The following is a 15,617-nucleotide window of genomic DNA, read 5'->3' on the forward strand; positions in this document are numbered from 1 at the left end:
TGACATTTGGCAATGGGTCCTAGATGTGGTGATGTTGCAATCAGGAGCAGGATCAGAGGTTAAGTATAGGATCGTGACACATGTCATGATCCAACAGATGATGCAAGCCTACAAAATCAAGATGCACACTAGTTAAATATTGTGAGAATGCAAGATCATGACGTGTGGCAGTATGTAGAGGTGATGAATTAGAAGCCTCCACATGTCATAGAGGTCAACAAAGGGTTGACCACAAATTTGAGGGTAGAAGGAAAAATAAAATATCTTTTTAAATGACAAATTTAATATATTTTCTCAGAAGTTCATGTCACAAGTTTTAAAATTCAAAAGGACATTTAATCTAAAGTTTTTACTTTAGATATTTTTAAATTTTTGAAATTTATAAATTAAATGAGAGTTGCAGATCTTAGTTATAGAGTTCTACCAAGGAGTGATTTTCAAATCAACATTTTGGAGGTTTTTAGTAGGCTAAATATGCAATGATATATATCACTAGAACTAGGAGAGAATGAACTTTTTGATTCTGAGGTTAGTTTTTGCACAAGAAGTAGTCTGTTGGAGTTATTCAATATTTTCTCTCAGGTTCCCAATTTGCAATTGTATTTAGGTGACAAAGTTCATAACTGATTTTTGACATAGTAATGACTTGAATGTTGTTAAAAGGTAGTGAAAATGTAGTTTGGGTCAAATTATGATCACATTCACTTAGTAAAATTTCAAATGTTACTAGCATTTTCATGAAGTTTTTAGATATTTTTGATGACTCAATAAGTTTTCATCATTTAGAAGTAGACATTTTGCAGATCAGTAACAAGATGATGATGAAAACTAAATCAGATCATATGGGAGAAGGTAGAGAGAGGTTATTTAGTTGCAAGGGATTGAGTTCCAAGTGGACACATGTCAAGCATAGATCAGATCTAAGAATTCATCTTCTTCTATATCTTTATGTCTTTCTTTCATTGTAAGGGTTTCAATTTTTTGGAAAAAATATGCTCATTGTTGTGAGACCTTGTTTTGGTTCCCATTTTGATGTATTTCCAATACTATGACACCATTCTTTAGCATAATTATCTCATGTGAATAGCAGTTGTAAAAATAATACAAATAGTTCTAAGATTTTAGGTTGTTTCATGTTTTGATTTCATGTATTTGATTGTATTGTTTCAAGGAAATGAATGCATATGAACAAGAATTTCATTAGTTTCATTCTCGTTCTTGTCTCTTGTCTTAGTAATCTACAAGTCTTGTGTGGTCTTGGAACAAATATCTAAGATCCATTTGCATCCCCTTCAGGTTGTATGTTTGATGTATTTTTTTGTTGGAACAAAGGGCCAAGTAAATGCTTGATATGTTTAACAGGGTTACTGGTTACTTGAGAATGATATTTTGTGAGAATGAGATCTAGATGAACACTGATGTCTAAATCACAAGGTGATTAGTTGGATCTAATGTATGAGTATATGAAATATGTCCTAATATCACTGATGTATGTATTGAATTCATTGAATTACCCAATGGATTAGGCATTGATCAGTTATAGGATCACTTGTTATATTGCTGCATATTTGAGGTTGTGTTGAATCAACATCATTAATGAAATGTTTTCCCTTACCAGTGTCATGAGTCATGTTCTTAGCTATTTCATGTTTGTGATTCATTGGTTAAGTATAGAAGATTTGGGGGTTTTTATCTACTTTGTGAGATTCAGGGATATGTTTTGCACTGGTACCATATTGATTGAATCTAAGGTCCACCCACCTAGGTCTTATAGAGCCTGAACTAGAAGAAGGGTCAAGCCTTATAGTTGGCCTGGTGTCTAAAGGGACATGTCAAAAATGGGAGTTAGTTGCCCCTAGATGTGTTTTGTTCTCATTGGGGTAATTGAAAACCGATAACATTTTCAAAGACCAACACATACCATGTTCTTATTTTTCTTATCCACAAATCCTTCTCATTGTTCTATGTAGACCTCTTCTTCTAATATTCCATTTAGAAATGAAAACTTGACATCCATTTGGTAGACTTTCAATCCTTTGTAAGAAACATAAGCAAGCATAATTTTTACTCCTTCCATTCTTGCAACAAGGGAAAATGTTTCACCATAATCAATTCCTTCTTCTTGTGCATACCCTTTGCAAACTGTCTAATCAATATAACACCCTTTTAGTTGTAGGATTGGACATCCCTTACCACCAAAGTACTATGCTGATTTTCATTAAATGTCAATTCGAGAGCGTGAACTTGAGATGATGTATGCAAAGTATATGCTCTAGTTTTCACTAAAAGTCACTACTACTTTGAATGCAATAATCATTAAGGAAATCTAGTTTATCCAAAGGAAAGATGACTATCAAATACTTGGAAGGAAATTCTAATTATTTAGCCATACATCTATGCACCTACTACTATAGGAACAGTGACTGGTTCGATTTCCAGTGGCTGCAAGAATAACAGTTTTAACTTTAACTTAGAAAATTGAGTCTAACTCCTACTTACTAAAGAAAACTCCACCTTCCGAATGGCCCCCAATAGAAGAATGAAGGAAAGACTAACTTAGATAAAAATGTAGAAAATTAGGAAAGGCATGTATTCATCAAATATGCAGTATTATAATAACTTAGGAAAAATAGTAAGATGTCTATCAACTCTGTCTATCTATTCACTACCTAACCTCATAGATACAAATGAGGTTTTATTTATAGGGAAGAACAAAAAACTCCTAAAACTACGAGTTCCTCATGAAGGAAAGTCAGTTACAACTTTAAGACTACAAACATGCAATTGGAAAGACTTTAATTCTCCCTTAAATTCAGCACAAATATAGAGATCATAGCAAATGCTAGATTTGCTCATTTATCTATCTTCAAATAGATTTCTAGGAATCTAGGTATCATGCTTTGCATGTTTAACTGATTGCTTTGATGCTTACTTCCTTGCTCGGCCACTTTATCAGGTCTCGCTTGGTTATTCATTAAAACAGGCCCCTTCTGACTTTTCTACCAAGTCTTCTAGCTACAACGGTATCATAACTCTTCTCCTTAATGTCATCAATGCCTTAGTGCTATTCCTTCATAGTTTGTTTAACTCTCGCTCAGCTTGTATCCTATGATCAACATTTAATACACACAAGACTTCCCACAAACATTTATTTTCATTTATTAGTTTATAGAGAAAAGGCATTAATTATTCAACTAACATTTTTTTCAATCTCTTCAGCTGGAGGAAGATCTACCCATATCAAACATTCATGAATAAAAAATTTTACCACAAAATGAACCCCTTTTTAAATATAATTTTGATTATCATTTTATGCCCTATGTCCATACTTTATACATCAAAAGTTCAAAACATTTATACTAAAGGATGATAAAGTTTAGTATGTTATAAACAAATTTTCACAAAAAGGGCTAATAAAACTTCTATTTCTTCATGTCATCATTTTTCCCCCTAACTGTCCTGAGGCTAGTCCCTTCAGCATCTATAGGTTTCTGATCCTCATCCGCAGTCTGAGGTCATTGGCAATTTTCTCCCCTGATTCATGAGCTCTGTAATTGAAATATCCATGATTTTGTTTCAATCTTTCCCATTTCTATTCTTCAATAGTCATGTTATATTCAGCAAACAAATCATATTTTCCAAGCATAGGATGCAAGAGTATTGATGATTGGAAATGAAGAGGTACCCAATAATTTTTTTGATTTCTTCTCAACATCAAATACCTGGGCATCCTACTGATGGCTAATTCTAGATTTTGGGGAGAGTGCAACTCCCTAGTTTTCAGGTCTTCTAGCAATCGAATCCATCTTTGAAGAGAAGCTTGTATAGCATTAGGGGAATTTTCAGAACAATGCTACTCCCAATCCAGAAATGCCTATTCGTGAACGGGGTGGATTTTGGCAGTAGCACTTTGATTATTGCTAATGGAAAGCCAATCAAAGAATACTCTATAAGTGTTCTATATTTCTAGCTGGATGTATAATGGTTCAAACATTTCCTTTTCCCTATAAGGAGCAGCCTAGTTCTCTCGACTGATCTCATTCTGCATCCATGACATAACTGCCCTAAATTGTACATCTCCCACATATAACAATGAATTCCAATCTTTATCATTTGGTACAACAAGATTATGAACATATAATTCATAGAGGAGATTCTTAAAGTCATTGGAACTGAATTGAATGTTGCATAAAATTCCTGAGGAGTATGTAAGGAAGGGTTCAACCCTTGAGTAATTCGAGATAACTGAAAATTAAGCATTTGCTCCTTTAGGAATAGTGTGTAAATTGGAGATGAGGACCTGCAATTAACAAGCTCTAGAATGATCTCTATGACCTTTGTGACATGTTGCTGCAAGATCTTAATTTCATTAACCTTTTCTTCAATTTTTTATGCTTGTTCCCTGATAGTTCTGAGCATCTACTTCTCTAAATCCCAATTTTCTTTTTCCCATTGAAATTGTTGGTACAAACTAAAGCTGGCTGTTAATAGAGTGAAAATGTTTGGTGGTGTATTACGACAGACAATAGGTCTATAATCTTCAAGGCAGTACTCAAGATGATGGTTGTTAGTAGTGTTGTCATCTTGAGAATGTTGTCGTTCAACAAAATTATTATGTTGAAAAGCAACAGTGTTATCAACTTTTTCTGAAGGAGCAATGGCTACAGGATGGGGTGCAGTAGTTTTTTGATCTTGAAATGTTTCAACAATTTCTTGAACCATTTCTTGTGCAACAGATGGATATTCCTCTAGTGGTAGATTATCAGCTTCCTCTGTTGGGTGTCCAACATTAGGCACTATTTCTTCTGAGGATTCTATGTCACTATCAACATTAATATGACTATTCAATTTTGTAAAAATTTCCTCAAGATTATTTTTATGTTTAGGAGTAGGTGATGTGTGCTCTAGTGACTGTGCAAGTGCAGGTACTAGAGTTTCAATATCAATAGGTGGTATAGGAGGTTCAGCCAATGGAGCGGGAGGTTCAGTTCTTATATTTACCCTAGACATTCTGGTGACTCCTCATGGGGTAGAAATTGGTTTCTTGCCCTTATCAACAAATTTCCCTTTATTCAGATTAAGTGTAGGTTCTTGTGATACTGGAGGTACTTCTTCTGAACCTTCCTCTGTGGCAACTGTGTGTGATTTTCTCTTCCTAGGAGTTGAGGCTTCTATAGTCAAAATTTTCCTCTTTACAGTTTTAGGCATAGAAGTAGAAGTCAAAGCTTCTTAAGCCATTTTATATACTACTTCTTTGACTCCTACAACAATTTTCTCTCGTGTCCCTACTCCTTGCCCTTTAGGTCCACCCCTTCTAGGTCCCTCTGACCTTAACTTTACAAAATCATCCCATGTTTCCAAGTGCTACCTAGTCAACTCCTTTTCAATTATAGCCCTAATGAAGCAATGGTGGGATACCAACTGGGTTTTTCCTTTTTGTACATAGGTAGCTTGCCTTTTGATGGTATTATAAAGGAAACTTTGAAGATTTACAAGACAATCCCCATGCCACAAACCACTCAGAATTTTGAAATGAACAGCATGCAAATCGGAATATCTTCCTTCATAGGTAAAATATCTTATGATAAATTCAGTAGGGTGGATGAATTACAGAGGGTGAGATAATCGTAATGTACCTTTCTTTTTGTTTTCCTCTAGTCAAGGATCTCCTGGTACTGAGAATTGCTCTTTTGCTTTTTATGCATCCATGTCCTCTGTCCAACATTCTCTAATTGTGGGTAAGCCAAAAACTTCTGCCACCACTTCTTGGTGAATTCTACCCGAATGCCCTTAACAGTTGCATATCCATCCCTCAATGTATTATGAAATTGGAGCACAATTTCTTGATCAAACTGCTTCAAACTGAGACAATAAGCTAGCCAACCTCATTATTGAAACAAACTACATGTTGTTAGGTTTGCCAGTAAGACTCTATGATCTGCTGGTTCATGCCGCTGAGGTTCTCCACCCATATTTTTGAAAAAAAAATGCTAGTACAGGTGATTTCATTGCAAGTGATTTTGAAAGTATGGGTGGTGATAGCTACATGGGTTTCTATAGAGGGAAATTGCAATTCTTCAATATTCAATATTTTCCAAACATCACATCCTTCAGTACTTCATGACAACATTATAATCATCAAACCATAATAGGAATAAAGATCATGCTAAAAAAATACACCATATTAATGAGGAGTTATGTGAAATCATGATTTAATATTATTTCACACATTTCAAAAGTACAAATTGTTGCCAGCTCATTACTGAAATGAGCCTTCCCCATACATCCTATATGCTAACTTAAGATTTCCTTGATTTTGCATTCATGATTTCGATTTCCCCTCCCCCCAACCTAGTAGAGACTGGGTCCCACCAGACCGTAAAGATTGCAAATTCTAAAAATTGAAATATCATGCTTTCCTAAATAAATAATAAAATAAATAAATGCAAAGGGGGTTGAGTGTGACTAACCTGAGGTGTGATAGGAAGGATGAACCGAGAAGTGCCTTATTAGAGAAAGAAAGTGAGATGGAATGATGATGGAAAGACAAGAAGATGGGATGGAATGAAGTGGAAAAGGAATGAATTTGTGCATGAGCACAAAATTTTTATTATGAAGCCCTTGAAAATAAATTCAAGGGGTTGCAAGCATCTGAGTGGAAGCCTCGGATGAAGTGGCTGCAGGAAGAGATGTTTCTATTGTGGTGAACTATTGAAGAAATTCTTCTCTAGTTGCTAGTTTATGATATAACTTCAAGCGATGCCCATTAACCAGGAGTTTGAATTTAACTAGATCAATCATTGATAGTTGAACTACTCCATTGTTAAAAATTGTAATGATTTCATAGGGACCAAGCCATCAAGTTTGAAATTTGCCTTGGTGATGTTGATATCATGAATCATACAGGAGTGCCCAATCACCAATAGAGAATTCTCTGTCTTTAATGAATTTGTCATGCGATTGCTTCCTTTGACTTTGAATTAATTCTGTGTTATGAAGAGCTAATTTTTTCCATTCATCCAACTCATTGAGATACAAAATGCCATCTTGTTGTGCTACAGGAAGGGTAATATCAAGTTCCACAGCTATCTGCAGAGTTTTATGTTCAAATTCAATAGGCATGATAGTTGTCTTCCCATATAGGAGTTGGAAAGGCGTAAACCCAGTAGTGGATTTCCATGTTGTTTTTTATGCACATAAGGCTTTAGGAAGTTTAGCTACCCAATCTCTACGATGCAAAGACACTGTTTTAGTGAGAATATGTTCCAGCTCTCTATTTGTTACTTCTACCTATCCATTGGCTTGTGGATGATACAGAGATGATTTGACATGCCAATTTTTATATTCCTCCATGAGTGTTGCTATCAGGTTGGATGTGAACTAAGGCCCTTGATCTAATTGTAATTCTCTTGGAACACCAAATCTAGTAAAGATACATTCATACAAAAACTTTCCAACATTATTGTCACGAGGATGCTTCATGGGTTTTTCTCTAGCCCACTTAGTAACATAATCAATACAAACCAATATGTAACTTTTCCATTCTGATGGTGGTTCAATAGGGCCAACAAAATCAATTCCCCATTTATCAAATGGTTCTACTATTATCTGTGGCTGCAGGGGCATTTGACCTATTTTTGTCGGTCTACCCATTCTTTGACATTTATCACCTTTTTTTGTATATTGAGCTGCATCTTTATGAAGTGTAGGCCAATAATAACATATATTTAGAATCTTTAATGCAGTCTATTTGTTAGCAAAGTGTCCACCACAGGGCTTGTCATGACAAGCATGAAGAACATCATATGTTTCATCCTCTCTGAGACATCGTTGTATTACCTAATCTGGTCCAGTATAAAACATGAATCCTGAGATCCATGAGAAATGAAAACTCTTTTCTGCTAGCAATCATTTTTCTTTTGCAAAAAAATGTGAAGGAGTTTTGCCAGTAGTTAGATAGTTGGCAATGTCAGCATACCAAGGGTTTTGTGTTGATAAAAGGAAGAGATATTCATTAGGAAATCTATCTTCTATGGTTGTAGGATCATCAGGTGTTTGAAGACGAGACAAGAAATCAGCCACAACATTTTCTTTACCTGGCTTTGTTAATAATGGTGATGTCAAATTCTTGCATTAGTAACAACCATCGAGCCAACCATCCAGAGATTGCTAGCTTGTTCATTAGATATTTGATAGCAGACTGATCTGTATGTACAAATATTTGGTATCCTATAATGTAATGGCTGAATTTATTTAGAGCATAAATTATTGCAAGCAGTTCTTTCTCTATTATTGTGTAATTATACTCAGCTCCTTGAAGATTTTTGCTGATATAGTAAATTGCATGTTCTACTGAATCTATCTTTTGGCCAAGTACTGCTCCAGTGGCATGATTTGAAGATTCTATGTGTATCTGAAAAGGTAACTCCAAATTTGGTCCTTGAAGCACTGGTGCTGTTGAGAGGACTTCCTTAAGCTATAGGAAAGCTTTTGTACACTCTGAATCCCATACAAACTTTGCATCTTTTTGAAGCAATTTGTATAAGGGCGCTGCAATTTGACTGAAATCTTTGATAAAACACCGATAATATCCCACATGTCCTAAAAAACTCTTGAATTCTTTCAATTTGGCTGGCACAGGTAATGTATGTATGACTTGTATTTTTTCTGGATCTACTTCAATTCTTTTAGGAGAAATAAAGTGCCCCAAGACCACTCCTTCTTGCATCATCATAAAGCAGTTTTCACTGTTTAAAGAAAAATTGTAGTCTTTGCATCTTTGTAAAACCTTTTCCAAGTTTTCCTTGGCTTCTTCAAATGTTTTCTTGTATGTGGTGAAGTCATCCATATACACTTCCAAACAATCTATAGATATGTCAAAAAAAATGCTAATAACAGCTCTTTGGAAGGTTGTGGGTGCATTGCACAAACCAAATGGTAGGAAAGAATAAGAAAATGTTCCCCATGGACATGTGAATGTTGTCTTGTCCTGATCTTTTGGTGCTATCTGAATTTGATTGTAACCACTGAACCCATCTAAGAATGAAAAGTATTTCTTTCCTACAAGATTGTCAAGCACTTGATCGAAAAAAGGTAATGGAAAATGATCCTTCTTGGTAGCCAAATTAAGTTCTCTATAATCTATGCAAACTCACCATTTCCCCCCCTTTTTGGGAATAGTAACTAATGGTGACACCCATTGGCTATCAGAAATAGGATATATGAAGCCAGCATTGAGTAACTTTTGCAATTCATTTTTGACAATATCCCTTAATGTTAGGTTTATCCTACGCTAAGGTTGTCTCACAGGTTTATAATCCAGACTAATATAAATTCTATGGGTACAGAATACAGGATCCAAACCTTTCATATCTATATACTCCCAATAAAAAGCATCCTGATGCTTTTGTAATAGCTGCAGGGTATCATGATGTTGTGCCTGAGATAAGGACTTGCTTATATTTAATTATCTTCCTGGAATGATTTTTTTTTTGACTACTTTTTCAACCATTGAAATTTGCACAATTGGTTGTGAATCTATCTCATGTGGCAGGAGTGAATGTAGTTCATCAGATAAAGGAAGAATGCTTTCTAAGACATACTCTTGTGTAGAAGATGTCTCAGGTTGTATTCCATACTCATTCAGTATAATAGGACAAATTACATCCTCTTCTTCTTTAATGTTTACAAATGAGTCCCATGAGATCATCATCAATTGTTGAATAGAATCTATGTCCATATTAGAGTCATCCATATTTGGCTAGTCAACTTGATCATCCTGCAGCAAAGGCTGAGAAGGAGAATGCAAGGTCAAATTTTTAGTGTTTGTTCCATCTAAAATAGTCATTTTCCTTGATCGGAATGCAATATAAGCATCTGCTATTGCTAACCATGTTCTTCCTAAAATGATAGGGTAGCCTCCAGTACTTGTTTTTTGAGAGAGTACAACAAAATCAACTAGATACTCCCATGAATGTAATATGACAGTGACATCTTCGAGCATACCATCAGGAATGATGGTAGAACTATCTGCTAATTGCAAGATTGTTGGCGTCTTCCTGAGACCAATGATATTTAATTTGGACACTACTTCCTTGGTCATTACATTGATGGATGCTCCTAGGTCTATTAAGACATTCTGTACTTGTACTCCTTGAATGGTGAGGGTTACTACTGGGCTACCAGGGTCTGCATACTTAGGCATTTTGCAGTTATCAAGCATAAGATCAAAAAGTTGTCCAAGGACATGGATAGTCTTTGGGTCTTTCTTTTTCCTTCCTGGATTTTTAACACAGGCTTCTCTGATGGCTTTTGAATATATAGGTACTTCCTTGATTGTATCAAGTAAGGGAATTTTTACCGTCATTTGCTTGAGTTGCTCAAGCAAATCTAGTGCAGCTTGATTTTCACTTGGCAGTATTTTCTCTATTAATCTACTAGGAAATGGTGGTGCTTTGAATGCAGGAGAAATAGTGGTGGTAGGTTCTTGAATTGACTCAGCACTTGTATCATCTATTTCTATTATAATAGGTTGCTGAGGTGAGGCAAGCATTGTTCCAGATCTTAGATGAATATCATTTAGGGTGATGGAATAACTTTATTGCTGGGCTGAAGGTTTTGCACTATTAGGGTTAGGTATTAGGGTTAGGTACAGGTTGTGCAGGTAACTATGGCTATTTTGGAGGAGTTGTATTGGCTAGAGGAGGCATTAAGTCTTGTTGTTAAGGAGGTTGAGTCAAAGTCAACTGCTGTTGATGTTGCTGCCAATTTTGGGTTTGTTGCCAACCTTGCTGAGGTTGGTGCCAACCTTGGTTAGGCTGTTGTCACCCTTGGTTGGTCTGTGGCCAACCTTGGTTAGGCTACTACCAGCCTTGGTTAGTCTACTACCAACCTTGGTTAGGTTGTTTCCAACCTTGGTAAGGTTTCTACCAATGATTATAATTACCATGCTATTGTTGCCATTGACTATTAATACTGTAATTATGGAGTGGGTCTTGAGGAATACCTGATCTTGGAGCTCATGGCCTTCATTGAGAAACATAAAAGACTTCCTTGTCTTCATCAATTTCCTTGAACTCAGTAGGCACATGCTATGATTCCACGCTAGCAATAGGTTTACATCGGGAGTTGCATTTCTTTTCTCTGCAATGGGGGCAATATTCTACCAACATACTATCAGCATTTTCCTTCTTCCTGCATGCTTGCATGGTATCCAATTATGTAGTAACATCATTCATGATGTATTGCTTGAAATCCGACAAGAGGTTTGACAATTTTGTCTTAGATACTCCTGTCCTAGGAGTCTTTTGGAGTAAATCCCTCAAACCTCCTCCTTTTTTTGTTGTTGCTCTGGAATAGTTTAAACAAATATTTTGGATTTCAGCCCACGCCTTCTATGTAATGTCACCTCCAGCCATTAAGTCTAAAGCTTCCATACTCCTGTCATGTACTCTTTTTAGACAGAGATGCTTTTGAGACTCCTCATTTAGCTGATGTTGTGTGTTGCATTGTAGGTTAAACATGAATCGGGTAACATAGTCCTCCAAAGTCTCATCCTCTTTTTTATGACATTTTAAAAATGTCATCTCCTTTCACATCATGGCCTCTACAATATTCCTTATATTTATTAAGGAACAGGTTACTCATAGTTGGCCAATCCATCACAACATTGGCACCTAAACTCATGAACCATCTCAAAGCGGCTTCTTTGAGAGTTGATGGAAACAATTTCAGCTTATGGGCATCAGTTGTGTAGTCATAACTTTGACAAAGGATGTCAAACTCAAAGAGAAAAGTTTTTGGATCTTTAGTAATAAGGCCATAGAATTTAGGTAGGGCACTAAGGGTATTTTTTCAAATTTTGATTACCTTGCTGACAAGGAATTGGAAAAGGAAAGGTAGGCTAACCTGCTACTATTTGTAGATGTCCTAGTGGTGGCTGATAAATGACTAGAGCTAATGGATTATCTTGATATTCTGGTTCAGCAAAAAGATTATTCAAATGAAAAGATTCTTTAGATGTGGTTGGTGATTGTACTTGTTCCACTACTTCTGCAAATATGTTCTCAAATAGTTCTTCTTCTCTTTCTTTAGAGTCAGGATAAAAAGGATCTTCCTAATTGAAGTTGGCAAGAAATCTTCCAAGGCGATCTCTTCTTCTATGCATGCAGGAATGCTGAAAATGAAACTAAATGACTCAATAGTAAATACTAGATTGACACCATCCCTAGCAATGACACCAAAAATATGTCTAATCAATATAACACCCTTTTACTTATAGGATTGGACATCCCTTACCACCAAAGTACTATGTTGATTTTCATTAAATGATAATCCGAGAACGTGAACTTGAGATGATGTCTACAAAGTATATGCTCTAGTTTTCACTAAAAGTCACTACTACTTTGAATGCAATAACCATTAAGGAAATCTAGTTTATCCAAAGGAAAGATGACTATCAAATACTTGGAAGAAAATTCTAATTATTTAGCCATACATCTATGCACCTACTGCTGTAGGAACAGTGACTGGTTCTATTTCCAGTGGCTGCAGGAACATCAGTTTTAACTTTAACTTAGAAAACTAAGTCTAACTCCTACTTACTAAAGAAAACTCCACCTTTCACGTGGGCCCCCATAGAAGAATGAAAGAAAGACAAACTCAGATAAAAGTGTAGAAACTCAGCAAAGACATGTATTCATCAAATATGCAGTATTACAATAACTTAGGAAAAATAGTAAGATGTCTATCAACTCTATCTGTCTATTCACTACCTAAACTCATAGATATAGACAAGGTCTTATTTATAGGGAACAACAACAAACTCTTAAAACTATGACTTCCTCATGAAGGAAAGTCAATTACAACTTTAAGACAACAAACATGCAATTGGAAAGACATTAATTCTCCCTTAAATTCCCCACAAATATAGAGATCATAGAAAATGCTAGATTTTCTCATTTATCTATCTTCAAACAGCTTTCTATGAATCTAGGTATCGTTCTTTGCATTTTTAACTAATTTCTTTGATGCTTACTTCCTTGCTTGGTCACTTTATCAGGTCACACTTGGTTATTCATTAAAATAGGTCCCTTCTAACTTTGCTGCCAAGTCTTCTAGCTGCAACAATATCATAACACTTCTCCTTAATGTCATCAATGCCTTAGCACTATTTCTTCATAGTTTGTTTAACTCCCACTCAGCTTGTATCCTATGATCAACATTTAATACACACAAGACTTCCCACAAACATTTATTTTCGTTTATTAGTTTATAAAGAAAAGGCACTAATTATTCAACTAATAGTTTTTGTAATCTCTTCAGCTGCAGGAAGATCTACCCATATCAAACATTCATGAAGAAATATTTTTACCACAAAATGAACCCCTTTTTAAATATAATTCCGATTATCATTTTATGTCCTATGTGCATACTTTATACATCAAAAGTTCAAAAGATTTATACTAAAGGATGATAAAGTTTAGTATGTTATAGACAAATGTTCACAAAAAGGGCTAATAAAAATTCTATTTCTTCATGTCATCACAAACTAATCTAGCTTTGTTTCTTGTTACTTCACCATTCTCATCTAGCTTATTCCTGAATACCCATTTTGTGCCAATCAGATTCTTATCTTCTGGTCTAGGAACTAGGCTCCAAGTCTTGTTCTTTTCTATTTTCTAAATTTATTCTTCCATAGCCTTGTACTAATCATCATCTTCTTATGCATCTCTCACTATCTTAGGTTCCTTCATGCTTAGTAAACATGCTTCACCTTTCATCCTATTTCTTGTCAGTGGCCTTGCATCTTTGTCTCTAATGATTTGATCTACAAGATGGCGTCTTTTGACATATTTGGATAATATTGGCTCAGTTCCTGAGGCTACATTCTATCTCTCAGATTTAGAAGCACTATGCGCATTTCTGTCAGGTGTTTTAGCATCTCTTTCATGTGTGCCAATCTCAGAGTCACATTGTGCATTTTCCTCATTTTGCAACTTAGAATTTGAATGCAACTTGACATTCACAAGATGTGACTTGGTAGTTGTTGAAACTTAGTATTGATTTGCTGCATGATTTGTAACATCCTCTTCAGTAGGCATTCCTTCATAATAGTATGGAAATATCTTGTAGTCTTCTAGTTCTTTTGTTGTTTCAGCCTCATGTGCTTTTGTAAACTCATCAAAATTCACATTTACACTCTCCACAATTTTGTTAGTGTTAGTAATTAAACACTTGTAAGCTTTACTTCTTGTGGAGTAACCAAGGAATACACCTTCTCTCTTAACATCAAATTATCCGCTCCTAACATTTTTTAAGAATATAGCATTTTCTTCCAAATACCTTGAAATATTTCACATTAGGTGGATGACCATACCATAGTTCAAAAGGTGTTGAGTGAGTACATTTCTTTACTTTCACATGGTTCAAAGAGTATACCATAGTACTTACAACTTCTCTTCAGTATCTTAGAGCAACATTTTTCTCCATCATTAGTGTTCTGGCATAGTCCATTATAGATTTGTTTCTTCTTTCAGTAATTTGATTTTGTGGAGGGGTCCTAGGTGTTAATGTCTATCTCTTAATTCCTCTGTCATTCCAGAACATCTCATATTCATGTGAAGTAAACTCACCTCCTCTGTCTAATCTAAACAATTTCAAGATCTTATATATTTCTTTCTCAACTCTTGCAAAGTATGATTTAAACATTTGAAAATCATCTAATTTTTGTTTTAGAAATATGAAAGTCATCATTCTAGAGTAATCATCAACAAGTAGAATTATATACCTATCTCCTTTGTAGCTTTGCACTTCAATAGGTCCACACAAGTCAGTATGAACAATTTCAAGTATTTCCTTAGAGGTGTAAGCTTTACTTTGAAAGATTGACTTTGTCATCTTGCCTACCTAACATTGTTTACACATTATATTTTCTTGTTTATTCAACTTAATAAAACCTCTAACTCTTTTCATGTTGTTGATACTAATCAAATTATCAAAGTTAACATGACATAATCTTTTATGCCAAAGTCATACATCATCAAATTTTGCAATAAGACAAATAGCATCTTTTATATCCAAATAGAACATATTACTACTAGTTTGATCACCTTTTCCAATCAAGTTTCCATTTGTATCATATATCTTAGCTGATTTTTTTTCAAATTAAACTTTGCATCCCAAATTATTCAATTGTTACACACTTAACAAGTCATAATTCAATCCTTTAAGATAGTAAGCATTGTCATGTGAGATCTTGTCTATAATCTTAATAGACCCTTTTCCTTTTATTGAACATGGTGCATCATTACCAAATGTTACACTGTTTCTATCGTAACAACTTAAGGTAATGAACTTAATTTTGTCTCTAGTCATGTGATTTGAACATCCATTGTCAATGATCCATTTGTCATTCTTGTTCACGCAAATCATAAGTGCAGTAGCTTCATCCTCATCTGATTCATCCTTCATTGCAACATATACCACTTCATCATCATTTTGATCAGAGTTATTTTCATCAGCAATGTAGCATGACTTCTTGGATTTATCTTTGTAGTCTCTTCCATCATCTTCTATTCTATTTTTGTACTTTTTCCATTTGCTAAAGTTCTTCTTCT

Source organism: Cupressus sempervirens, chromosome 7 (assembly GCF_028749045.1).
Source record: "Cupressus sempervirens isolate cs-2001-9-10 chromosome 7, ASM2874904v1, whole genome shotgun sequence".
NCBI lineage: Eukaryota > Viridiplantae > Streptophyta > Pinopsida > Cupressales > Cupressaceae > Cupressus > Cupressus sempervirens.